General features: G+C 44.7%; 1 long non-coding RNA gene across 1 annotated transcript in view; it reads left to right on the plus strand.

Annotated features, from left to right (window-relative positions):
* LOC142258082 (uncharacterized) overlaps positions 1 to 17,993 on the plus strand; it is a 32,475-nt gene extending 14,482 nt beyond the window's left edge. Inside the window, exons 2-3 of the long non-coding RNA XR_012727706.1 lie at positions 13,542 to 13,617; positions 17,787 to 17,993. This is a non-coding gene — a long non-coding RNA (uncharacterized LOC142258082). The remainder of the gene's footprint in view (positions 1 to 13,541; positions 13,618 to 17,786) is intronic.
* The last annotated feature ends 8,679 nt before the right edge of the window (positions 17,994 to 26,672 follow it).

The raw sequence follows: 26,672 nt of genomic DNA on the forward strand, positions 1-26,672 counted from the left end.
GGTGGGGCCAACCGCCTGGCTCCACCCCCTGGTGTGGACATCAGCCCCTGGAGGGAGGCAACAAGGATTTTTGTCTGACCTTGATGTGCCTAGCCGGGGTGTGGGGTGTGTTGTTGCAGTACCTGTGACGTCCTGGGTTGTCGAGGGCGCCACATTTCCCCTTAGTAAAATGCAGACCGTCCGCGGGCTGCCCGTCCATCACCGGTTTTATTTTTGTTAACTGCAAAAGAGTAAAAACACATTTAAAAACACAAGCATTTTTTTTTTAGTCAAACTTCCCATAACGGGAGGCACATTCTTAAACGTTGCTAACGGTATATGTTTATTAAATGGCACGGCTTCCGCTCTTCTCCCACCCAAACAACCTGGCCCTGATGCTGCCCCTAAGAAGTGGGCAGAACCCCTTGACCCCAGTCCAGAACCAAGTTGCCCGAGCGGGTACAGTCTTTTTCAGGGGACCCGCGTCCATGGGGACCCCTGAACCCCCGGAGGATCGCCACCGGTTACGGTAGTGGCGGGCCTGGGCCATCACTTTCCTCCAGGCCCATCCTCCCAAATCAGCCTCTCCGGAGGCGGTAACGGTTTAAGCCAATTATTTACATCCCACAAGTTTGTGGTTGCCCTGTAAGTTCTCGGGCTTGTCCGTAAGATGTTCCTTACGCAATGGTTGCAGAAAGTCCCTACGGGGACTAGTTGTCCGCAACAGCCGGTTCAATCACGGTTCCAATCAGATAACTTCTTCGGTTGATTCAATCTTATTCAAACTTTTATCTATACACTCAACACACAAAGCCACCTTTAAAGAGTAGTTTCCCTGTACCTAAGTGGGGGTCTACCTAGGTTGGGACGGGTGGACCTTCGGGGCCCAGTGTCAGTGGTGGCAGGCAGTGGGGCAGAGGGAACAACTAGTTCCTCCTCCCGGCTATCGTGTGGGGCAGGCGGAGGCGTAGGGGAGCTGGGTACAGGTACATCCCTGGGCACTGGCTCATGGTCGATCACTTCCATCACTTCCTCATCCACGGGTTGTAGGAACAGTATCACTGGAAGAATCACCGCGCTGTTCTGCGTAGGCCAGTCTGCCGGGAAATCACCCATCACGGTATGGATTACCTCTTTTTCTTTCTCCGCCGGTCTGGGAACTGGAGCTTCAGCTGCTATCCTCAATGGTGGTGGGCATCTCTTTAGATGGTCCCGGGAAACCGTGTCCAAAGTCCTCCCCTGGTCACGGCTGATCTGGTAGGCCTTCCCATTCTCCCATCCAGTGGGCTGTACTACATACGGGGTCTTTTCCCATTGATCATCCAGCTTGTGGGTTCTTCTTTTTCGCTTCAGCACTTCATCTCCAGGCTGGAAGGGACCGGCAGGCGCCTTCTTGTTGAAACACTGCTCCTGCTGTCCCCGACTCCGGCAAAAGTTCTTTTCAACATATTCCTGGACCTGTCGGTACTGTGCTCTCCGCCGAGTGTCCCATCCAGCTGTCGAAGGGAGTGCTTCTGGGGCTTCCAACCCCATTTCTAAATCCACCGGTAGCCGGCCGGGGCGAGCCTCATCAGGTATGCTGGAGTGCATTTCGTAGAGCTGGAAGGGATGTTGTTATACATATCGACCAGGTCAGGTAGCTTCTCCGGCCACAGGTTCCGCTCTTCCAGCGTAAACGTCTTGAGGAGGCCCAGGACCAAGTGGTTCATCTTTTCACACATGCCATTGGTTTGGGCATGGTAAGGCGTGGTCCGGATTTTCTTGCAGCCGTACAACTGACAGAATTCTTGGAATACCTCCGCTTCAAAGGCCGGACCCTGGTCGGTAAGCACCCTCTCGGGGTACCCATGCGGTCGACAGAAATAAGTCTGGAACGCTCTAGCGGCGGTACGGCCGGTTAGGTCCTTAACTGGGACAACCACCATGAACCTTGAATAGTGGTCTACAATGGTCAGAGCGTAGGTGTACCCACTTCGGCTGGGGGTGAGCTTCACATGGTCGAGGGCAACCAGCTCTAGCGGTTGATGCGTAATGATCGGGTGTAGGGGTGCCTTCTGGCTGGCCTCGTCCTTCCTTCTCAATGCGCAGGGGCCACATTCTCGGCACCAGGCCTCCACAGATTCCCGCATTCTACTCCAATAGAACCGCTCTCTCAACAGCATCTCCAACTTCTTCCACCCGAAGTGTCCAGCACCATCATGGTATGCTTGCAAGACGGTGGGGACGTTAGCCTGGGGAATCACTAGCTGGCGAACCTTCTCGTGGGTCTTCGGGTTAATCAGCTCACGATACAACTTTCCCTGGTGTAGGTACAGCCGAGTCCGTTCTCGCCACAGACGTTGGGCTTCGGCAGGGGTGGCAGGGTCTATCCCCGCAGAACCCTGTTCCACCAGGGTCTTGACCAGGCGGACAGCAGGTGCCTGGTCCTGAGCTTCTTGCCACTCCTGACTGGGCAGCGGGTCTAGGTTCACCGGTTGTTGATGGACATACACCTTCTCAGTTAGTGGCCGGTGAAACGCAGGCAACTCGATCTCTTCGAGGTCGTCATCCTCTGGCCCCTCTTCAGACAGGTGGGGCATCCGGGAGAGTGCATCGGCATTAACGTTGGTACGGCCGGCCCGGTAATTGATGGTGAAATCGTAGTTGGCTAACCTGGCCACTCACCACTGCTCCAACACGCCCAGCTTGGCTGTATCTAGATGGGTTAGCGGGTTATTGTCAGTGTAAGCGGGAACTTGGCTGCTGCCAGGTAATGGCGGAACCGCTCGGTGATAGCCCACACCAGTGCTAAGAGCTCAAGCTTGAAAGAGCTGTAGTTCTCAGGATTCCTCTCAGTCGGTCGGAGTTTCCGGCTAGCATAAGCAATCACCTTCTCCCTTCCGTCTTGGACCTGGGATAGAACAGCCCCCAAGCCCACATTGCTGGCATCGGTGTAGAGGATGAATGGTCGGCTGTAGTCGGGGTACGCTAGGATTTCCTCTCCGGTCAGAGCCGCTCTCAGCTGGCGGAAGGATTCTTCATGCTTTTCTTCCCACACCAATGGGGCTCCTAGGGGTCTACCACCCTTGGTCTGTCCCACGAGGAGGTCTTGCATGGGGGCAGCCATCTTCGTGTACCCCTTGATGAAGCGACGGTAATATCCCACCAGGCCCAGGAACTGCCTCACTTCCCTCACTGTGGTCAGTCTCGGCCAGTCTTGGATGGCAGTGATCTTCTCGGGGTCGGGGGCGACACCTTCAGCACCCACCACATGTCCAAGGTACTGCACTCTGGGCTTCAGCAGATGACACTTTGAGGGTTTCAACTTCATCCCATACTTGGCAAGGGACGCGAACACCTCGGCTAGGTGCTCCAGGTGGGCTTCATACGTCTGTGAGTACACAATCACATCATCTAAGTACAGCAAGACGGTCTCGAAATTTAGGTGCCCCAGACAACATTCCATCAGCCATTGGAAGGTTCCGGGGGCATTGCACAGCCCGAACAGCATGCTGTTGAACTCACAGAGTCCCATAGGAGTGGCGAAGGCAGTCTTCTCTCGGTCTTCAGGTGCCACGGCCACCTGCCAGTACCCACTGGTGAGGTCAAGGATAGAGAAGTAGTTAGCGGTTCTCAGCGCGGCCAGGGACTCTTCAATACGGGGCAGAGGGTAAGCATCCTTATGCGTTATCTGGTTAATCTTCCGGTAATCCACACACATCCGCATGGTGCCATCCTTCTTCTGAACCAGCACCAACGGGGCGGCCCAGGGACTACAGCTGTCCCTAATAACCCCCGCCTCCTTCATGTTCCTCAACATGTCTTTGGCGCATTGGTAGTGTTCAGGGGGAATGGGCCTGTATCTCTCTTTAATAGGGGGGTGTTCGCCGGTAGGGATGTGGTGTTGGACCCCTTTAATCTGCCCAAAATCTAGAGGATGTTTGCTAAAAACTCGCTCATACTCCTGTACCACCCGGTATACCCCTTCCTTGTGATGTGTGGGGGTATCATCAGTGCCGACGTGTAGCTCTCGACACCACTCGTCTAACTCTCCCAGGGATGGGTGAGAACTGGCAGTAGGCGGTGAGGTCGGGGGAACGGCCTCATGGATGGTGTGGGGATCTAGAGTGAGCAACTTGGCAAGGGTAGCGTACCGGGGAAGCCTAACCTCTTCCTCCCCACAGTTCAACACCCTTACGGGCACTCTCCCTTTCTTGACGTCTACCACCCCTCGGGCGGCCATTACTGTGGGCCAGTGTTCGGAGGGCATGGGCTTGATCATGGCGGGGTAGTCTCGCCCTCGGGGCCCTACCGCTGCCCTACACCAAATCATCTCACTCCTGGGAGGCACAATCAAAGGGGCCGCATCCATCACTCTCACTCCTCCAATCTCTCCTCCTGTCGAGTTCACATGCTGGTGATACATCAGGGCCCGGATCTCACGCTGCACAGCTCTCTGTCGGCTCCCCGCCGCTGTGGCGGCCAGTTGCTGCAGTAGGGTCAACATCTCACTCATACAGTGCTCCATCACATTAGTCCCTAGCACTACTTTCGGGTTATGATCACTGGGTTCATTCATTATCACAATCAACCCCTGGTGTTGCAGTTCAGCTCGTCCCACAGTCATGGCCACTTGTTTGTACCCCACTTGGGTCAATGGGAGTCCATCAGCGGCAATCAGTGTCATGCTGCCATCTGGGGGGGCTAGTTCGTCCTTCCCCCAATACCGTTGATACAGTGTGCATGGTATCGTGGTTACCTGAGATCCAGTGTCCAGGAGAGCCATCAGCGGGATGCCGTCCACTGCCAGGGGGATGATGGGCCGGGCTCCGATGTACCGGTCCCGCCAGTCAGGGGGGCCACTGGGTTCTACTCCTGAGGATTGGCCCGTGGCCCCAGGGGTTGCTCATTTAACGGACACCGTCGGGAGTAGTGGCCGGGCTTGCTGCACCTGTAACAAATCGGAGGTCCATACCGTGAGTCATTGGCCCTTCTCCGCTGCATCCAGGGGACATCCTCGGAGCTGTCGGCGAGTTGCATCTTCCTAGGGGGCTGGGACCTGGTCGGAGGCTGGAGTGCGGCGAGGATCTTGGCGAGGTCCCCATCCATGTGGCGGACCTGGGCAGCCAGTTCCTCCATCATTCCGCTTGGGGCTACAGGCACCGGAGGCGTTGGGAGGGCAGGGGCCACCACGTCTCAGCTGGCCATGGGGCTGCCTCAGGGACTTCCGATGCTGGGGGCTGCAGAGCTTTAATGGCCCGTTCCTTTAACACGGCAAAGTCCACATCAGGGTGTTCTAGGGCCCACAGCCGGAGTTGTTTGCGGTCCTTCGAGGACCTCATCCCCTGTACAAACTGCTCAACTAATATTTTGTTGCTGTCCGCATCGTTAATGGTGTCTACCCACTTCAGTGTGCGGAGGGCGGTTTGCAGACGCAAGGCGTAGTCCCAAATACATCCGCGAGCCGTTGCCGGCATTGATAAAACTGCATCCGCAGCTCGGCTTCGGTACGGGTCTCAAACGCAGTCTGCAGCTTCTCAAAGATGGTGGCTACACAGGACCGGTCCCCCTCAGCCCAGGTCTCCGCCTCCTGCTCAGCCGCGCTGGTTAGCTGCCCCACCACTACCGCTGCACGTTGCTTATCAGTCAGGGGGTACAGTTCTAGTAGCGGGCTAAGCTTCTTCCGGAAGACCTGCAAAGCGTCAGGTTTCCCATCGTACTGCGGCAGCCAGGTAGCTCCGGGCACATAGGACAAGGAGAACGGCATCACCTGAGCGAGAGCTGGGGCCGCGGCGCCCCCCGCCAGTGCGGACGGGACCTGGGTGGGCCCATTCCCATCCATGGGTGCCACTGCGGCTGCGACCGCCGCTCCTCCAGCGGCTCCGTCGGGTGCAGACATCCTGTTTCCGTCCCCCTTAGTCTTTTTCCAGGCTCCTCCTCTACAGGGGCGGGGTTTCGGCTTTCGCGCCTCCACTGCTTGAGGAGACGCTTGAGCGGGGACTTTTCGCGACCAAAATGGCGGCTTCTCAAAACTTTCGGCCGGACACCTCCGGCGGTCACAAGGCGCACCTCTACCAGACGGCAGAGCGGTTCGAATCCTGTTCGTTACGCCAAGTTGTCGCGGGTGGGGAAGGAACGCTGCGCTCACCACGCTCGGGTCTGGCGCTGCTGCTGCTTCTCTTGCTGCTCGGTGGCTCGAGCGGTGGGCCGAATCCGGGGACTCGAGCGGCGCTCCTCGCCCGTGAGTGAAAAGGGGAATGGTTTCGGGGATTTATTGTCCGTGACGCCACCCATGGTTGTGGTGAGGTTGTGACACCACCGCTGCTCTGGACGGGGATCCCGGGAGCGATGACAGGGAGCAGCTTGGATGTTGTTTTTCCCCTCCGTCGGTAGGGGGGTTGGTTGTCCCGGGGCCCGGTGAGGGAGGAATGGCAAGTGGGTTACGGGGCCTGGTGAGGTGCAGGGTCGCGGGGGCAGCGCGGTGCCGCACGGCACGGTGGTACTCACTCAGCCAATGATGAATGCAAAGTCTCCGGTAAAACAAACGGCTGGATGGACGGGTCCCACAGACGGCTGCGGTGGTTCTTCTCCCGGTAGGTTGGCGGTGACTGCCTTTCCCTGCACCTGTGTTATGTTCTCGGTTCTGGTGGCTTCCCACCGGTAACCCGCTCCCCAGCTTGGATGGATGCTGAGGGAGCCCCCTTTTGCCCGCAGGCTCTGGCCCTGGGAACTGTAGCCTTGGCGGTGACTATTTCCCTTCACGGTTTGAGCGGTTGCCTTCAATCGGGTCTTGACTGCTGGGAAACCCCGGAGGTTCCCTTCGCTAATGGATTTGACCGGTTTTACGGCGACTCCAAGCCTGGTCAGGGTCCGTAGGCCCTGCCGAATGGTGCTGGCTTCTCTTCGCTCCCCGATCCGGTACCGGCGGGCCACCGCCCGTCCCCGGTCCTTACGGTTCACGTCAATCAGCCCCTCCTGCAGACGGTCACCACCGTCTGCCAACCTTGCTGTATGTGCCCGGGCCACGCACCCGGACACGGTTGGTCTGCTCCGCTACCACTTCACTCCTTCACTCCTCAAACTCCCTCACTACTCTCTCTTCCTTTTCCCGCCTCCAGGACTGTGAATTCCTGGGTGGGTGGGGCCAACCGCCTGGCTCCACCCCCTGGTGTGGATATCAGTCCCTGGAGGGAGGCAACAAGGATTTTTGTCTGACCTTGATGTGCCTAGCCGGGGTGTGGGGTGTGTTGTTGCAGTACCTGTGACGTCCTGGCTTGTCCAGGGCGCCACACCAGACTCAGGCAGGGCACCGGACTTCCTTTACAGTGCAATGGAATTCCTTTACAGTGCAGCGGGCTTCACTTACCGGGCACCGGACTTCCCTTATAGGGCACCGGATTTCCCTTACAGGACACCGGACTTCCCTTACAGGGCATAAGACTTCACTTACAGAGCACTGGACTTCAGGTACAGGACGTATTCAGGTACAAGACATCAGGCAAGTTTCAGGATACAGGCTGGTACTAGGATACAGGCAGGATAGGTCCAAGAACATGGACAGAAACACCAGTTGGTAAGATCCAGGAACACAAACAGGATGGGTTCAGGACTTCAGCAGACACAGGACTAGTTACAAGCAGGAATGGAGCTGGACACAGGCAGACCAGAGCAACAGGCTAGACCAACACACAAGTACTAGGTTAGAAATCTAATGAGTTGGTAGGGCCCCTCATATCAGGGGAGGGAGCCTCAAATACCTGGTGCCTAACACCAATAGGCTGGGGACATTTTTGCAAGGTGTACTAGTTTTCACGTTAAAAGGAGGAGAGCATGCACGTGCACACCCTAGGTTAGAAACTGGAGAACATGTAATGACTCGCCCACCCCAGGGCCTTAGGTGACTCGGTGTCGGGCCAGACTAGTCGGGGTAGTCAGCAGTGGTGGGGCCCGACTCCGTGACCCTGGAGGAGTCAGTTAAATCTGGCGGTATGGGGGTGGGGGGGTAGATGATAAAGTTAAAGTTTATATAAGATTTGTGACATCACCTGTGGTAATTTGCAGCTTTGGAGCCACAGCTGCTGGAAGGGACCTCCGGGGCTGATGTTATGGCAGTTAAGGTGTTTCTTGCTCTCCACAGGTAGAGTGGGTACCCCGGGGCAACCTTTGGTGCTTGGTAATGTCTATGGTGTTTGTGGACGAGGTGCAGAATGAATCAGACAACACAGGGCTTGCAGTTAAGGTCTTTTACTCACTGTTTTTGAGTCCAGGTGCTAGCAAACCGGTTGCCCACAGTATGCTGGGATCCACTGTCAGGTGCATCCGCCGATCCCGGGTAGTTCAGAGGTCAATACCGGTGCACCCCTCCTGTGTCTCTTTCCTGACTGACTTCCTAGCCTTGACCGTTGTAGCTGTGCTGGTCTTGGCCTCCACCACAGGGCCTGAACAAAGGGAGCTAACCGCAGTTGTATCTTACCCCCTTCACAGGGGATCTGTGTCAGGTTGTGGCCCCGGGCGCTTGCAGCCACCCCCGGGCCTTCGGTATTACTTTTGAGGAATTGTTTTTCTTCCCTCAGTCTGGGGATCGTCCCCGAATGCAGCCTGATTCCTCCACCTGATCTTTCAGTGGAACAGGCCACGAGCCAATATGCCCTTCCGTGGCCCTGGGATCCTTTCTTTCTCGGTGTCACCTGGGCCTAACTAGACCCCAGGATCTCCACCAAGAACTTCCTTCTGTCACTTTCTCTTCAGACTTTACTCCTTCACTCTCCTGAGGTAAAACAACAAAAAATCGTCCTCCCGACGCGTTTCCCTCTGAATGACCAGAGTTCCTCAAGGGAGACCACCGCTTACCTGGACACATAAGTTACTCCTCTGATCCCTGCCATTGCAGGTTGATCAGGTCTGTGATCCCTGCCATTGCAGGTTGATCATTTTCTTTTTGGTATCCCTTGAGGAACTCTGGTCAGAGGGAAACGCGTCGGGAGGACGATTTTTGGTTGTTTTGTATGGTTGCGGGGCAGACAACTCACTTGGGTGCTGCCCTTGTCAGGGCGGAAGTACAACTACAGGGGCACGACAGGGGTTTTTATTCCATCTCCCAACGCCTTACCATGGTTCTTCCAGCCTGTGACCAACTGTGGATCGGTGTGTCTCCTTACTCATGGAAAAGATCTGGGTGAGATCCTTCTAATATGTAGCCATTTGGCACGTTTGTTTTACTGCACTATTTACACTATTTAAGTGAACTAATGTCGATTTTATTAATAAATTAAAAGTTAAGTTGAAGCATAAAACACATCCACAAATGGAAAAAGTGAAGTAGCGAATACAAGCTAGGATAGCCTCCTACAACCTAACAGGAAGCAGGAAAAGGTATAGGTTAGAAACATGACGAAGCACAGAGCAAATACCACACTGGTCTCTGCATGACAAGCAAAAATAAAAATCCCTAGCAGCGGAGCTGGAGCAAACAAACAAAATCCACATAGGAATATAGCAGAGAAGCCTAGTATCAGGAGAGTATAAATATCACCACCCGGGATATGATAGGACAGAGAAAATGAGCAAGTGAGATCATCTGATAACCACAAACCAACAGGAGATAAGCAAAAGGTAAATGACCATAAGAATTTGGACAAGGACTGACCAGGCTGTAGTTCAAGAGGAAAAGTAAATGACCATGCAGCACAAGGTCACTGGAGCGAATCCCAAACGCGAGGCATGAAAGATTCATACAAAAAATAGTTAACCATGCCCCCTTGGCTAACAAAACTACATTTCTGCGAAGAGGGCTTGCTACTTACCTGTCCCTGCACAATCATTGGACCTAGCTCCCTTCTCCAATGGCGGCCTCTCTTTGCACTAGCCTCAGATGAACTCCTCTAATATCATCATTCTAGGTCTTTAAAGGCCGTTTCTAGAAGAGACCAGGTGTCTGGGTAATAGGTAACATTGTCCACAGTTGTCTCAAGTTGATCAGGAGATTTTATCTACTTCCCTTGGCTGAGCTCCATTCAGGTGTCTATCCTCTCCTTTGCTACTCCTGACATCCAAGCTACAACCAGTGTTATTTCCAAGCTCAGTCCAACTTACTAGGTGTTGTCCACACTCCTCTCTGAGCGTAAGTTACCAACTCCTCGCAACTGTTCTCAATCCTGTTCACACCTGACCTCTGCAATCAAGGTAACACATCAGTTCAAGTGTGTAACTTGACTCCATTTACTTCTCTTAGATAACAGCAAAAAAAATGTGGTACTAAACCCAATTATTAAAAGACATTTTATTTTCATTTATTTATAACAACCATATAAAATTAAATTAAAATATGCAAGAAGTACATTAAAGGCAGGCTATACCACAGCAATTATGGTATAATAGTGTAAACATGCCAGTACAATATACAAGGTTAATTATTACAGAATTAGGTGACACACATGGGGACAAATATAATTGACCAATTTACAAATTACTGAGTGTAATATTATCAGTATAAACACCTATTGTTAAGTATCCAATCAATTACTCCCCAAATGTCCACCCATTCTAATAAATGATCATGAATCAGTACTGACCCGTAAATTACAGTGGTGTAAAACCTCCCAAATCGTCCCAACGCGCGTTTCACCCCTTCAACCATTTACTTCTCTGTTACATCACTCCTATTAACTATTGCCCTGATGGAGGATACCAGATGACATTTACTTCTCTGTTATGCCTGTGTTTAACCATTACCTTACAGCAGTTTCCTATACAGGTAGTGTTCCTGTGTATATTCAGACAACTGGCTCTTCTTAATCTGTCCTAGCTCCTTTGCTAGTTTGTCTGCCATCCTGTACTGATACTCACCGCTGCTCCATGCTGCTCACCCAAACCTACAGAATCCAACTCACCATGTAAGCCCATATTTTGGCAATGGAGAAACACAGGAACAAAAAAAACCCATACAACATCCTAGGTTCAGGAGAACAGCGGTATTAACACAATGTAAGAAAAAATACATATTTATAGCAAGTGACAGATCCTCTTTAACTAACTTTTCAATGAAAATATTAAAGTCATCTAACTATATATACATACATTTACAGCTGGAAAAATAAGTATTCAACACCATTAATTTTATAAGTAAATATATTTTAAAGCTGCTATTGACATGAATTTCTCACCAGATGTTAGTAACAATCTATCCAATCCACATAGGCTAAGAATGTAAATCATAGATGTCCATAAATTTAGTGATGTGTAACAATAAGAAATGTCTCCTGTATGGAGAAACTAGTAGACTGCATTGCTCAGGTGTGATTTTGGTCCATTCTTTCACACAAACAGCCTTCAAATCTTGAAGGTCCCGTGGGCTTCTTCTATGAACTCTGGGCTTTAATTCCTTCTATAAATTTTCCATTGGATTTAGGTTGTTGGCTCGGGCATTCTTGCAGCTTTATTTTCTTTCTCTGAAACCAATTGAGAGTTCCCTTGGCTGTGTGTTTGGTATCATTCTCTTGCTGAAATGTCCACCCTCGTTTCATCTTCATCATCCTGGTTGATGTCAGCAGATTCTTTTCGAGAATGTCTAGGTACATTTGTCCATTCACCCTTTCTTCAGTTATATGAAGTTTGCCATTGCCGTGTGCTGAAAAATAGCCCCACACTATGATGACACCTTCACACTTCGCTGTTGTATTGTGTTTTGGAGGTGATTTGCCTTCTGGCCTCCAAACATTGTGTGTATTATGGCATCCAAAACATTGAATTTTGGTCTCATCTAACCAGACTACATTCTCCCAGTATTTCACAGGTTTGTCTAAATGTTGTTGAGCAAACTTTAAATGTGCTAGAACAAGGAGGGTGAGTGCATTACTTATTGTTTTATATAAAACAATTGTACCTGTTGATTCCAGGTCTTTCTGCAGCTCTCCAAATGTGGTTCTTGGCTCTTGGACAACTCTTCCACACTCCTCTGTCTGAAATCTTGCAGAATGCACCAGATGGTGGCTGGTTTATGGTAAAATGATGTTCTTTCCACTTCTGGATTATGGCCCCATCAGTGTGTGACACCCTGGCCTATCACGTCGTCACAGGGTGTTGTGCAATCTGCCCTTCTGTACAATATCCACCTCCTCCTTGGTTACGAGTCCCTGACCTTTGGCGTTGCCAAGAACAAGCTAATCATAATCCTTGGAACACTCTGCACCACACCCACCAGACACACCAGTGGCAGACCTGAAGGGAATAGGGTCGCCCACTTGGGGGGTTGGTTAAGAGGAGGTCAGGAGTGTTAGGAGCAGAACAGTGTAGTGTTGGAGGTGAAAGTGAGAGGAGGTCAGGAGCTGGGCTCCTTGAGACTACTAGGTGGCAGATGTTGGTCTGGGCCTGGTAGGAGCTGGACCCGGGTCGCAGGGGATCGTGACAAGGGGCACGGACTGTCAAGGAGGACAGCCGGCAGACTTGTGCCATCATCGGGCAGGGGCCAGGGCACGACGGGGTACGTTGACCCTAGGTCAGGAAGGAGCTTCAGGTGTCCTGGCAATTTACCTAACGAGGACGGAGCCTTCAAGATCCGTTCTCCACCAGCTCCAAAATCGGGGTACTAGCGCAACGAGGGGGATAGGACTTTCCCAACACATAGTCCAGAAAATCCCAAGTGTCAACCCTGAGAGCAAGCTCATCCAGTTAGCCCGATAGTTCTATGCTAAAGGGACCAGTTAGAAGTAAGGTGCCACGGAAAAGACCACAGGCTAACAAGCAACACCAACGGGCACGGGATCCAGGTGTGCTCCCTCCCTGCTGCAGTGATATCAAGAACTTTGGTTTACCACGGTCGTCGGTGTCAGCGTTATTGGACTGAGTGAGTACTTAAGTGATCCCTGAACGTCCCAACTGCACCTCCCTGTCACCTACACCGAGTCCCGGGGCATGACCCCTACGCTTGGAGGGGTTAAACATCTGGCTGCCCACACCATCGTCACCGGGTACTCCCCATTGCAGCGGTAGTACTCCATATTACCACGCACCACGGGTGGCATCACGAACTGTCCATACAATCCCCTGTAAATATCCCCCCTTTATTCCGAGTGGCCGCGTGACCCCGACCCCCGGGTTCGGAGACCCCTCAAGCCACCACGGATCCGGATCCGAGCAGCAGCGGCAGGCTGCTGACGCGGGGGCAGCACAAGTGCTCACTGGAACCTTAAGTAGTTTAGATATTCTTCTGTAACCAATGCCATTAGTAGGTTTTGGAATAGTAAGGTTGCAAAGGTCTGGAGACAGCTCACTGGTTTTACTCATCATGAGATGTTTCTTGTGTGGCATCTCCTTTTTATACGACATCAGTTAAGTCAGCTAATATTACTTTTCACTAAGTGGCAGGATTGGTTTCTAATTACCTATACAGTTGATTTCAGCTTGTGTCATGATGACTTTCCATGGCTTTTTGCACCTCTCTTTCTTCATAGGCCACATGTGAACAGAGTCCATAGGGAGGAACTTGAAGTCAGTGCCGCTTTGTACTATGGAACCATAAGCACTCCTTGTGCTGCCATATGGTGCGATATAATATGCTATGATGAATGTGGCTTTATTTGTTTCAGCTTACAAGGCTCTGTATGAAAAACGTCCATATGGCTCTTTATAAAATTGGATGTCTGAGGGGCTCCACATTTACAGGTATTATTTAAATATATATTTTTATTTCTGCATATAAGTGAGTGAATACATTTTCAGCACATTATAAAATGTAATTGTGTCATTATAAAAATAAATAATAAAAATCAAAGGCTTTAATAATGGATTTTAAAATGTATAAATTTGAAATAATGTTGGGGCTACCCATGCCAACTATGCGTTGTCTTGCTTCATTCACCAGAGTAGTGTTTTCTATGCTGCAGTCTGTACACAAAGAGGCTAATAAGTCACTTTTGTAAATGTCAGGCGGTAGAAGCTCCAGGTAATAGCACATATGGCCAGACATGAATAAACAAAAGAACAGTATTATGTGGTGACCTTCTTTGTCTGTAGGACAGCGCCCTCTGTCAATTGCAGAAGGTAATGACAAAAAATAGCAGAATCGCCGATTTCTGAGATTTTTCACTACTGTCTACATTTCTGAGCGCAGTTTGGCTCGGTTAAATGTGCTGAGCGCAGCTACATGAACCTGAGATGTCCTGCAACAGCAATTACGTTTTTGGAAATAAGAATTTAAAGGAAATTTCTAAAGCTGCAAATATATACATGGATTATACCAAGGTTAAAAATTGCAACAAAAAAAAAACAACAAAAAACAAACAAAAACACTCTAAAAGATTAACAATGTTTCAAATCCTTCACTATTAATTGGTAGGAGGACTAGGAATGTGAGGGACTCCTAGTTCTCATGTTGCCTCTCTACGTATGATACATACTGTGAGAATCTTCCAGAAAAAAGATCCAAGTTCACGGAAAAACTGCATTGCGGTATTGTACATAAAACCACAATCACAGTTTTAACATGTGGCATTGGATGCTGCAGCACTATGGAACAAGTGAGAAAAATAACAATGCAAACCCACTACAAAAATGTAACCTAGAAAGTGAAATTTATTACAGTTTAATATTTGGACATTTTAGTAGTAAAAATAAATTGGAAAAAAAAAACACAACATACTGTGTGAACAAAGGTGAACAATAGCTCATCAGTGATACTATGGTCATTTTAATTATTGTGCATTACAGAATACCGTCTCTTTACAGTGCACTCATGATTTTTTTTTTTACTATCCCCTGAAATATAAGATCATTATTACTTAGTAATCAATGGATCCTAACAAAATGAATTATCCACAGATGATACTTCTCCTCTCAGCTATGGGCTATTTTAGCTGCCTGTATTTTACACTGGGAAGCGTTGACCATAAACTAATTATATATGGAGTTTAATGTCTACATCTGTATTCAATAAATTCCTAAGCTCCCCCTGGTGGTGACTGCGAGCAATTGACATTTTATCCTGTATTTATATTGCGCCGGACAAAATAAAATATTTGCAGCTTTGTGCTCTAAAAACTGAGCACTGTATCAAGGTCATGTCATGTAATTGATCAGAAAATAATTTTTCACCAATTGCAAAAGTATAAAATGTTTTCAAGAATAAAAATTTATCAAAGCATTTTCACCAGAATTCTGGCCTAAATTGTTTTGAAGAATCACAAAAACTTGGCGCAATTCAGAGTTGCACGATATTTTTTGCAACTTTTAGGATTTTCTTGGCAGTTTCTGGGTGGAGCTGGTGAGTGACGTCATGACCCATCTAACTCATGATGAGCTGTGGAGTTACTTATGCCAGAAATATTATGTAAGATTACTGTTGTGGTGCACGGAGGCCCACGCTGCTCCTGATTTATGAAGAGCCGTGTACCTCTACATGAATCAGGAGCATCTGACTCCTTAATGTCCCCTTATCAAGACTGACTATAATATTGCCAGTATGAATGAAGGCTACCATGTTCGGGTGCTTGGTACTCGTAAGTAGTGATGAGTAGGCACTACCATGCTCAGGTGCTCAGTACTCGTAACTAGTGATGAGCGGGCACTACCATGCTCAGTACTCGTAACTAGTGATGAGCGGGCACTACCATGCTCGGGTGTTCAGTACTCGTAACTAGTGATGAGCGGGCACTACCATGCTCCGGTGCACAGTACTAGTAACTAGTGATGAGCGGGCACTACCATGCTCAGGTGCTCAGTACTCGTAACTAGTGATGAGCGGGCACTACCATGCTCGGGTGCTCAGTACTCGTAACTAGTGATGAGCGAGCACTACCATGCTCAGGTGCTCAGTACTCGTAACTAGTGATGAGCGGGCACTACCATGCTCGGGTGTTCAGTACTCGTAACTAGTGATGAGCGGGCACTACCATGCTCCGGTGCACAGTACGCGTAACTAGTGATGAGTGAACACTATCATGCTCAGCTGCTCAGTACTCAAAACTAGTGATGAGCAGGTAATACCATGCTCGGGGGCTCTGTTCTTATAACTAGTGATGAGCGGGCACTACCATGCTCGGGTGCTCTGTACTCGTAACTAGTGATGAGCGGACACTACCATGCTCGGGTGCTCAGTACTCGTAACTAGTGATGAGCGGACACTACCATGCTCGGGTGCTCAGTACTCGTAACTAGTGATGGGCGGGCACTACCATGCTCAGGTGCTCAGTACTCGTATCTAGTGATGAGTGGACACTACCATGCTCGGGTGCTCAGTACTAGTAACTAGTGATGAGCGGGCACTACCATGCTCAGGTGCTCAGTACTCGTATCTAGTGATGAGTGGGCACTACCATGCTCGGGTGCTCAGTACTCGTAACTAGTGATGAGCGAGCACTACTTTGCTCGGTAGTCGTAACGAGCAGTCGGACACTTTAACGGGCGCGACTCGTGTACTAAGTAGAATGGAAGTCAATGGGGAACTTGAACATTTTTTATGGAATCAGAAGTTCTGCTTTTGCATCTAGACATATTCTAGCAAACCCTGTTTTGTCATTGTTGATCTCACTTGAATGGTTATCACTAATGTTCAGAGACAGCGTATAAGTAGGTTGAGAAGCATGGTGAAGCTAAAATAGATTTTTGGGGTTTTATTTGGAAAAGCCGAAGCATCTTGGGTGAAGTGAAGCTGATCACATAATTAGTGATCATGTATAAACTGGAAGGCTCAATTAATAGCGCAATAGCCTAATGTTTGCCATATATTCATAGCCCGATTCTCTGAATGATCTTTGCATTGAAGATCTTCCGTAAAAATGTTCATTGACTTCCATTATACTCAGGTACTCGAGTCGCGCCATCCGAGCATCCAACTGCTGGTTACGAGTACTGAGCACCCAAGCATGGTAGTGCTCGCTCACCACTAATAAAGGCCAAAAATCCTAACTCAACCAATGATACATTGATGTTCATGGTCTGATGAACTATGTTTGCTTCTTGCTCTTTTTAAATCTTTGGACAGGATGGATTAGGCTAAGAAATTACTCAAGGTTTAGAACAGATTTGTCGACAATGTGGCCCTGATTCATCAGAGAGTTTACACCAGAAATCTGGCGTAAAACACTTTAAAAAAGTTGGTAAAATTTTTCCATAGCAATGTTGTGCCTTTTGGCATTTTCATGCAAGCTTTGGCCACCTCTGCCAAAATGGATGGCGAACTGTGGCTTACCTTACACCACAAATCTTACTCTAATCCCAAACTGAGTAAGAGTTGGGGCAAGGTGCACAACATCTTTCAGATGCCACTTATTCATTGAGAGGGCAAGTGCCTCTAATGTCACCATGCCCCCTCATCAAGACGACATGAACAATGCCAGTCTTGATGAATTGGGGCCTGCATTATTTTGCTAAAGCATTGCTCCCCTGGGAGATAATATAGCGTTCAATGGAGTATCATTATATAAAACATACAGCGTTAAAGTCTTGGGTTCTAATCTTATCAAGGACTTTGTATATTATCTGTGTGTTTTCCTTCAAACTGATAATTTATATTGTGAACCCAAATAGGGACAGTGATGATCGTGTCTGTAAAGTGCTGTGGAATATGAAAGTGCTAAAGAGACATAAATATATTAATAAAAAAATAATTCAGCTGTGTCCATGGCTGTTTGCATGATGTCTTCAAATTTATAAAATTGTGTTGCATTGATATGTATGAAGCTGAAGCTTTTGTCTTCTTCACACCCATGTATATTATCTTATTATTAGTGGATGTAAAATGTGTGCTTCTTCCAGAAAATGTATAGAATTTTTTATAAAGTTTGTAAAAATATATAACCGAAGTTTAATACTAACTGACTACTTAATTTTTGCAGCAGACAGAAAGAACAAGTACATTCCCCAGCGATCCACTGTCCAGTCTTCAGTCTTCAGGACTTGGGAGATCCAATTTGTCTACAGCACTTTCTAACGTAATTCGCATGCATTATCTTATTTAAGGAGTACTGTGGCTTGGACGCTTAAATTACTTGTGTATCGAGTTACAAATCACTTTATCCTGAGAAACCAAAAGAAACCCAGCAGAACATTTACTTGACTTTACAAAAAATAAATTGCATACATTTATAATAAATAAATAAAAAATACAAAAGAAATGTGTAAAGACAATGTTATCCCATATCACGACCTTAAAAATATTTGTTCAATATATATCATAAAATTAATTTTTTAGAACAGATTCTTTATATTATTATTTATTAAATAATAATGGGGAAAAAATAATTATTAAGTGCATTCGTATATGGAAGTGATAAAATTAAAAAAAATATTGTTATATACCAACATAAGTAAATAAATATTATTATTATATATTCCTCTCCTCCTGTATCAGTCGTATTCTTGTTTTTCACATGTAAAGCGCCACAGAATAAATGGCGCTATAATAATAAATAATAATTGATAAATATATATTTTTTTATTTTGAGTATTTTTTTTAATAAACATTTCACATGTAAAGTGCCATGGAATATAAATGGCACTATAATAATGAATACTACTACTACTTTTTTTTTTTTATTTTGAGTATTTTTTTTTTATAAACATTTCACATGTAAAGTGCCATGCAATAAATAGTGCTATAATAATAAATAATAATTGATATTTCTTTTTAGTATTTTTTTTTAAACACTTCACATATAAAACACCACAGAATAAATGGCGCTATAATAATAAATAATAATTATTAAAATAATAATTGATCTTTTTTTATTTTGAGTATTTTTTTTTATAAATATTTCATATGTAAAGCACCATGGAATAAATTTTGCTAGAATAATAAATAATTATTGATAAATATATTAATTTTTTGAGCATTTTTTTTTATAAACATTTCCCATATAAAGTGCCATGGAATAAATGGCACTATAATAATAAATAATAATAATTGCTTTTTTTATTTTGAATATTTTTTTATAAACATTTTTTTATTATAATTTATTTTTTTTTTTATAAACAATATTTTTTTTTATAAACTTTTCACATGTAACGTACCAGGAAATAAATGGTAAAAATGGAAATAATAAAAAATAATAATTGATACATTTTTATTTTTTTAGTATTTTTTAATAAACATTTCACCTGTAAAGCGCCATGGAATAAATGGCGCTATAATGATAAATAATAATAATAATTGATAAATATGTATCTTTTTATTTTGAGTACTTTTTTCATAAACATCCAGAGTCTTTTTAATCTTTACATCCCCTCTGTTTACCTTCTATTATTTCATCTTGTCTTTTTTGGCATTATTTTATCAGTGTTTTTAGCGCCCTGGAATAAATTGCACTATAATAATAATAAAAAATAATAAAAATTGATAAATATTTCATTTATTTTTTTCATAAACATCCAGAGTCTTTTTAATCCTTACATCCCCTCTGTTGTTTACCTTCTATTATTTCATCTTGTGTTTTTTGGCATTATTTTATCAGTGTTTTTAGCGCCCTGGAATAAATTGCACTATAATAATAAAAATTGATAAATATTTCATTTATTTTTTTTAGTATTTTTTTCATAAACATCTAGAGTATTTTTAATCCTTACATCCCCTCTGTTGTTTACCTTATATTATTTCATCTTGTCTTTTTTGGTATTATTTTATCAGTGTTTTTAGCGCCCTGGAATAAATTGCACTATAATAATAAATAATAATAAAAATTGATAAATATTTAATTTATTTTATTTTTTTTTTAGTTTTTTTTCATAAACATCCAGTCTTTTTAATCCTTACATCCCCTCTGTTGTTTACCTTATATTATTTCATCTTGTCTTTTTGGCATTATTTTGTCAGTGTTTTTATTCCAAAATGAGAGCGACATCTTGAAGTAATCAGAAGCTGAAAAGGACTCGTCCCCCTGGCATCTCAGGTTAAATAAGGCGCTCTAGGAAAATATGGTAGGCCCATTACAAGAAACTTGATCTGCCTTCATCAAGACTCCAATTGCCATTGCATTAGGATTGATTAGAGACCAGCAGTACCGTAATGACCCGGGGAGAGGGGCAGCATGGGACCTCTAATGGCAAAATCTCACAGGGGCTCATCGGTTTAGGTTACCTCGAAAATTTAGATTTGTTTGCATATTTATCTAAGCAAATCAGATATCATGGGAATAAAAAAAAACAAAAACACCAACATTGGGAATGAGGAGGAAAGAGATTAATGAATTACTAATATCTCCCTACAGACTAAATAATTTCCTAAATATAATAATAATGAAACATAGTAGCATAAACATAAATTGTTATTAGTTTCCAGGGGTCCTGCAACATTTGGGTCGCAGACAGAATAGCTGTGGCTTTTAGGCCTATAATTTAGGATTTTACAACCACTGCAAAAAAGTGCAGAATTTGACTTTCTTTCTGAGGCTCGCTGCTCTGAGACAGGGTGTGACCACAGAAAAATGATTTGAGGGGTCTACTGGAGGGCAAGCCGGAGCTGAATTTTTCTCCGACAGAGTCAACAAAAATTAGTTTTATTATAATGTGGCTAAGCTGCGAGATATTATGTGCTGCACCAGAGATGGTGGGGTCACCCCCTACCCCTGATTTCAACCAGGAGCAAAGAAGCCCACCCTTATTACTATTTTAAAAGCCATGGAGATTGCCCCTATGCTGGGGAGTCACAACATATACACCTCATAGTGGGGCATTCAGTGAAGTTCACTGCATAATTAACTCCATCTTTCCTAGCCAACTTAACTGTTTATTTAGTGTCACATACTATTACCATCAACAGACCTTCTCTCCGAAGGAAAATTAGCTAGCAGACTTCACCCTGCAAGGGCAAATTCTTCCTTCCTTTACTGCCGGAGGGGTTTTTTCTTTTCTTTGACCAGTAATTAAACAGTTAAAATGACCATGGAGCGTGTCTCTTGAACGCATTGTGCCCGCAGATATTTATAAAAAGATCTCAATGGCTGCAACTTTGTCTTCTAATAGAACAGATCATGGATTGATGTAATAAAATATATTCAGCTGTGATCGGAGATTGTGGAACGGAGCAAAGTGATCCCAGATATAGGCCGCGGTCACATACTGCGTTTTTTGGTGCAGAAAATCATCATTATTTATTTTTATAGCCCCATTTATTTCATGGCGCTTTACATGTGAAAAATCCTCCTGCGTTTAGCATTTCAAGAAAAGTGTATGTGATAATATGCAAACTCATGCCCATTTTATTTTATGGGAAAACAGAAATAAAAAAAAAACATAAAAAATGCAGAATTTAAGTACAGTGTTTTGGCACTGAAATGAGCAAAATTTGTACCAAAACGGCAATAAAAATGGAGAAAATGCAACAAAAAAAATGCAATAATCGGAGAAAATTATTTTGCTTATTTCAGTATAAAGACCTGCAGGAAAAAAAAACACAGAGGGAATAAAAGAGTTGTTTTTTTTTCCTGTGGCCTCATGTTTACTCTGTATTGAAAGATGCTGTTTAAGGCCATGTGCACACAGTGCGTTTTGTAAGCGTTTTTTTTTTTGGTGCAGATTTGTCACAAATCTTCATGCTTAGGCTACATGCGCACGCTGCGGTTTTTTGCTGCGTTTTTGGCTGCAGTTTTGTCAGAATTTTCTGACATTTGACTTCCCAGCAAATTCTATGAGAAGTCAGATTTGCTATGCGCACATTGCAGTTTATTTGTCAGCGTTTTATTTGTCAAACGTTTGTGACAAAAAAAATGCAGCATGTTCATTCTTCCTGCGTTTTTGTCAACATTTGTCACAAAAACGCATGTTGTGAAAAATGCACCGAAAACGTAGCAAAAACGCACCTACAATTACAAGCGTTTTTTGTGACATTTCCAGGCTCTCTCTGACAAGGTGCAGTTTTGGCTGCAGTTTGTGAACACAAAAAGATGCAGCGTGCGCATGTAGCATTATACTGCCAGCAAAGTCAATGAGAATTCACAAGTTCTGTGCGCATGTTGCTTTTTTTCCTTGCAGATTTGGTGCAGAAAATAATCTGCAGAGTGTCAATTCTTGGTGCGTTTTTTTTCTTGCATTTTTCAGCCCTTCCACCCATTGGCTGCAATATGAAAAGCACATGCAAAAAATGCACCAAAAACATACTACGTTTTTGGTGCACAAAATACCCAAATATGCGCACATACCCTATCTATGCATTTTTGGTGCATTTTTCCTTATACGTGTCTACAGAGAGCCTGAAAATAAATGTTGGATTTATAAATGCAGAATCAGCATTTCTGCACTAAAAACTGAATGACAAAAATGATGCTTCAAATCCGCATCAAAAAGAGAAAAAGCGATGATCAGAGCAGATTGGTATTGCGTATTTTAGTATAGGCATCTGCACAAATAAACACAACAGTAAAAAAAGCAGAATGTTTACATGTGGGATCAGGGCCATATAATAAAATGTGGTTCACTAATTTAATTGTATGTGCATAATATTCTGTTTTGCTCTTATACCCTAATTGTTAGGGCCCTTGAATACTCTTTCACTACTGTATTTACAAACATACAAAATAATAATAATATTCATTTATATAGCGCTATTGATTCCACAGCGCTTTACATACATTGGCAACACTGTCCCCATTGGGACTCACATTCTAGGGTCCCTATCAGTATGTGTTTGGGAGGAAACCCACGCAAAGACGGGGAGAACATACAAACTCCTTTCAGATGTTGTCCTTGGTGGGATTTGAACCCAGGACCCCAGTGCTACAAGACCGCAGTGCTAACCACTGAGCCACCGTGCCGCCCACTGTATAGTGCTAACCACTGAGCCACTGGGCTTGCCTTGTTCCATGCAAGTTGTACATGTATCTCCAATAAATGTGTAATATGGTTATTGGGTGTAAATTGAGCATTATAACATTACTGATCAATGAGTAACAGGCCTTGATGGGCTGCTATGGTCTGAGCTGCAATACTGGATGCTGCCTGTGAGTAAGAGGAGTGCTGTTTCTTTTTTTTGTAATAGATCTACTGACCTGTTGGAGTCTTCTATAAGTTACCGCTATGTCAGAGAGGATGCTATTAGTTACTAATCAGTCATATGAATTTATTCATGAGTATTATTATTTTTTATTATTATTGTGCTATTTATGCCATGGTGCTTTACATGTAATTGAACAATTAATTGACTAATTACGTGTAATATTTCTTTTTTGTACAATAATGACGGCACGGCTGAGCACAAGACTCTATGAAATTACAATGAAGCTTTCAAGGGATACAAAGATGCGACTGGACAGAAATGATACCCAAAGTCTGTAGCTTTCTAAAATACAACCCCTCTACTTTCTGCGGATGTGCTCCAATATAGCTGACGGTGGATGGTAAGGGTAAGGCCAGAGTCACACTTGCAAGTACCTCACTTGTAACTCGCGCGAGTCTCGCATCGCATCACCCGTCACGGCTGCACACTCTCCGGACAGGAGTGTCTGAGCTGCATAGAGATACATGCAACCGACCCTCTCCTGTTAGAATGTGAGTCCATGCCGGATGATTCAATGAGAGACTTGCGCGAGTTACATGCGAGGCACTTGCAAGTGTGACTCTGGCCTAAGCGCCGCTCTGCCGTGGAAGAAGGAATGAGAGCAGGTCCTAGAAATGTATTTTATTCAACGCGTTTGGATTGGAAACTCCTTCATCAGGACGATCACCATCCCTTCTTCCATGGTGTGCTCCAATAGTCATGTTTGTGGGGAGGGATTAGTTTAGTTGCTGCGTAAGAGAACAAATCCTGGATATCTCATAACAGAAAGTGTTCTTCTTTTGTATATGTTATTTTTTTTTATCATTTTACACAAAAGGAGAACACCAACTGGAGAGAGGGTCAAGAAGTCTCCTTCTTTACAGCTCCACTGGGCCTTTCCCGGCTTTGGAAACTCTCGATGCACTGAAGTAGGAATGGAGCACACTGTAACATTGGTCCTAATTCTAGTATTCGAGCATCATTTTATTAAAATGTAGGTCCCATATTAACCTCTCTACAAATCTAATCATTGAGCCCAGATTAAAAAATTTGCAATTAAATTTATAAGGCCCAGAAGTTAAGACGGTGACATAAACTTTACTCTCTCCTGACTGCTAATACACCTTTGCACTAATCTCTTGAGCAGCATCCCGGTTGCCTTTAGGCCATGAGGAGCATCTAGAACAATGGCACCAGCATCTCCAAGTCATCCAGGACAAATTGAGGAGGCTTCTGGCCACAGCTTTCCTTCAATCACCTCCTCAGTTTTGTTTATACAGGTGCCTACCTAGTAATTACCTCCAGCTCATTAAAGTGTCCACTCTAGTTTATAGATTTGCTGTATTATTTTTATTCCAGGACACCAGCAGCCTACAGATATATGTTAAGGGATTGAGGAGGTTATTTAGAAAGAAAATACAAGTGCTTATTGTTTTGGTGTAGGGCTGCCTATGTCACAGGCCTGGCTGGTGGGCAATGCACCACTGCTGGAGAGAGGATCGGGTGTCACCCTGCAGATTCCCACTACAGATAAGGAAATGTGATCTAGTTTTCAGAACAGCAAGTGGTTGGGAAGAAGGAGGAAAAAAACCTTTCAAACACAAAGCTCATTTACTAATGGACTGGTTTTGTGTTACCCAACCCAATGTACGGGAATGGCCAAGAGATAAATAATCTGCTCCAGGAGCTCAACATCTAATTAGGCTGCTCTAGTGTCCTCTGTGCTGGGCAGGATGTATTTTTAGCATAGTCTGCAGGTACACCATATCAGACTGCTTTATGGATATCGTTTGTATATACATATTCTCATGCATAAGGGTTGCACAAGACTATGTTTTTTTCTGGTGCACATAGCTATATATATATATATATATATATATATATATATATATATATATATATATATATATATATATATATACACATATACATATATACATATACATATATATATATATATATATACATATACAATTAGGTCCAGAAATATTTGGACAGTGACACAATTTCCGCGAGTTGGGCTCTGCATGCCACCACATTGGATTTGAAATGAAACCTCTACAACAGAATTCAAGTGCAGATTGTAACGTTTAATTTGAAGGTTTGAACAAAAATATCTGATAGAAATTGTAGGAATTGTACACATTTCTTTACAAACACTCCACATTTTAGGAGGTCAAAAGTAATTGGACAAATAAACCAAACCCAAACAAAATATTTTTATTTTCAATATTTTGTTGCGAATCCTTTGGAGGCAATCACTGCCTTAAGTCTGGAACCCATGGACATCACCAAACGCTGGGTTTCCTCCTTCTTAATGCTTTGCCAGGCCTTTACAGCCGCAGCCTTCAGGTCTTGCTTGTTTGTGGGTCTTTCCGTCTTAAGTCTGGATTTGAGCAAGTGAAATGCATGCTCAATTGGGTTAAGATCTGGTGATTGACTTGGCCATTGCACAATGTTCCACTTTTTTGCACTCATGAACTCCTGGGTAGCTTTGGCTGTATGCTTGGGGTCATTGTCCATCTGTACTATGAAGCGCCGTCCGATCAACTTTGTGGCATTTGGCTGAATCTGGGCTGAAAGTATATCCCGGTACACTTCAGAATTCATCCAGCTACTCTTGTCTGCTGTTATGTCATCAATAAACACAAGTGACCCAGTGCCATTGAAAGCCATGCATGCCCATGCCATCACGTTGCCTCCACCATGTTTTACAGAGGATGTGGTGTGCCTTGGATCATGTGCCGTTCCCTTTCTTCTCCAAACTTTTTTCTTCCCATCATTCTGGTACAGGTTGATCTTTGTCTCATCTGTCCATAGAATACTTTTCCAGAACTGAGCTGGCTTCATGAGGTGTTTTTCAGCAAATTTAACTCTGGCCTGTCTATTTTTGGAATTGATGAATGGTTTGCATCTAGATGTGAACCCTTTGTATTTACTTTCATGGAGTCTTCTCTTTACTGTTGACTTAGAGACAGATACACCTACTTCACTGAGAGTGTTCTGGACTTCAGTTGATGTTGTGAACGGGTTCTTCTTCACCAAAGAAAGTATGCGGCGATCATCCACCACTGTTGTCATCCGTGGACGCCCAGGCCTTTTTGAGTTCCCAAGCTCACCAGTCAATTCCTTTTTTCTCAGAATGTACCTGACTGTTGATTTTGCTACTCCAAGCATGTCTGCTATCTCTCTGATGGATTTTTTCTTTTTTTTCAGCCTCAGGATGTTCTGCTTCACCTCAATTGAGAGTTCCTTAGACCGCATGTTGTCTGGTCACAGCAACAGCTTCCAAATGCAAAACCACACACCTGTAATCAACCCCAGACCTTTTAACTACTTCATTGATTACAGGTTAACGAGGGAGACGCCTTCAGAGTTAATTGCAGCCCTTAGAGTCCCTTGTCCAATTACTTTTGGTCCCTTGAAAAAGAGGAGGCTATGCATTACAGAGCTATGATTCCTAAACCCTTTCTCCGATTTGGATGTGAAAACTCTCATATTGCAGCTGGGAGTGTGCACTTTCAGCCCATATTATATATATAATTGTATTTCTGAACATGTTTTTGTAAACAGCTAAAATAACAAAACTTGTGTCACTGTCCAAATATTTCTGGCCCTGACTGTACATATATATATATATATATATATATATATATATATATATATATATATATATACATATACATATATATATATATATATATACATATACATATACATTATATATATATATATACATACACACACACACACACAC

This window comes from Anomaloglossus baeobatrachus, chromosome 12 (genome assembly GCF_048569485.1).
Source record: "Anomaloglossus baeobatrachus isolate aAnoBae1 chromosome 12, aAnoBae1.hap1, whole genome shotgun sequence".
NCBI classification, from domain to species: Eukaryota; Metazoa; Chordata; class Amphibia; order Anura; family Aromobatidae; genus Anomaloglossus; species Anomaloglossus baeobatrachus.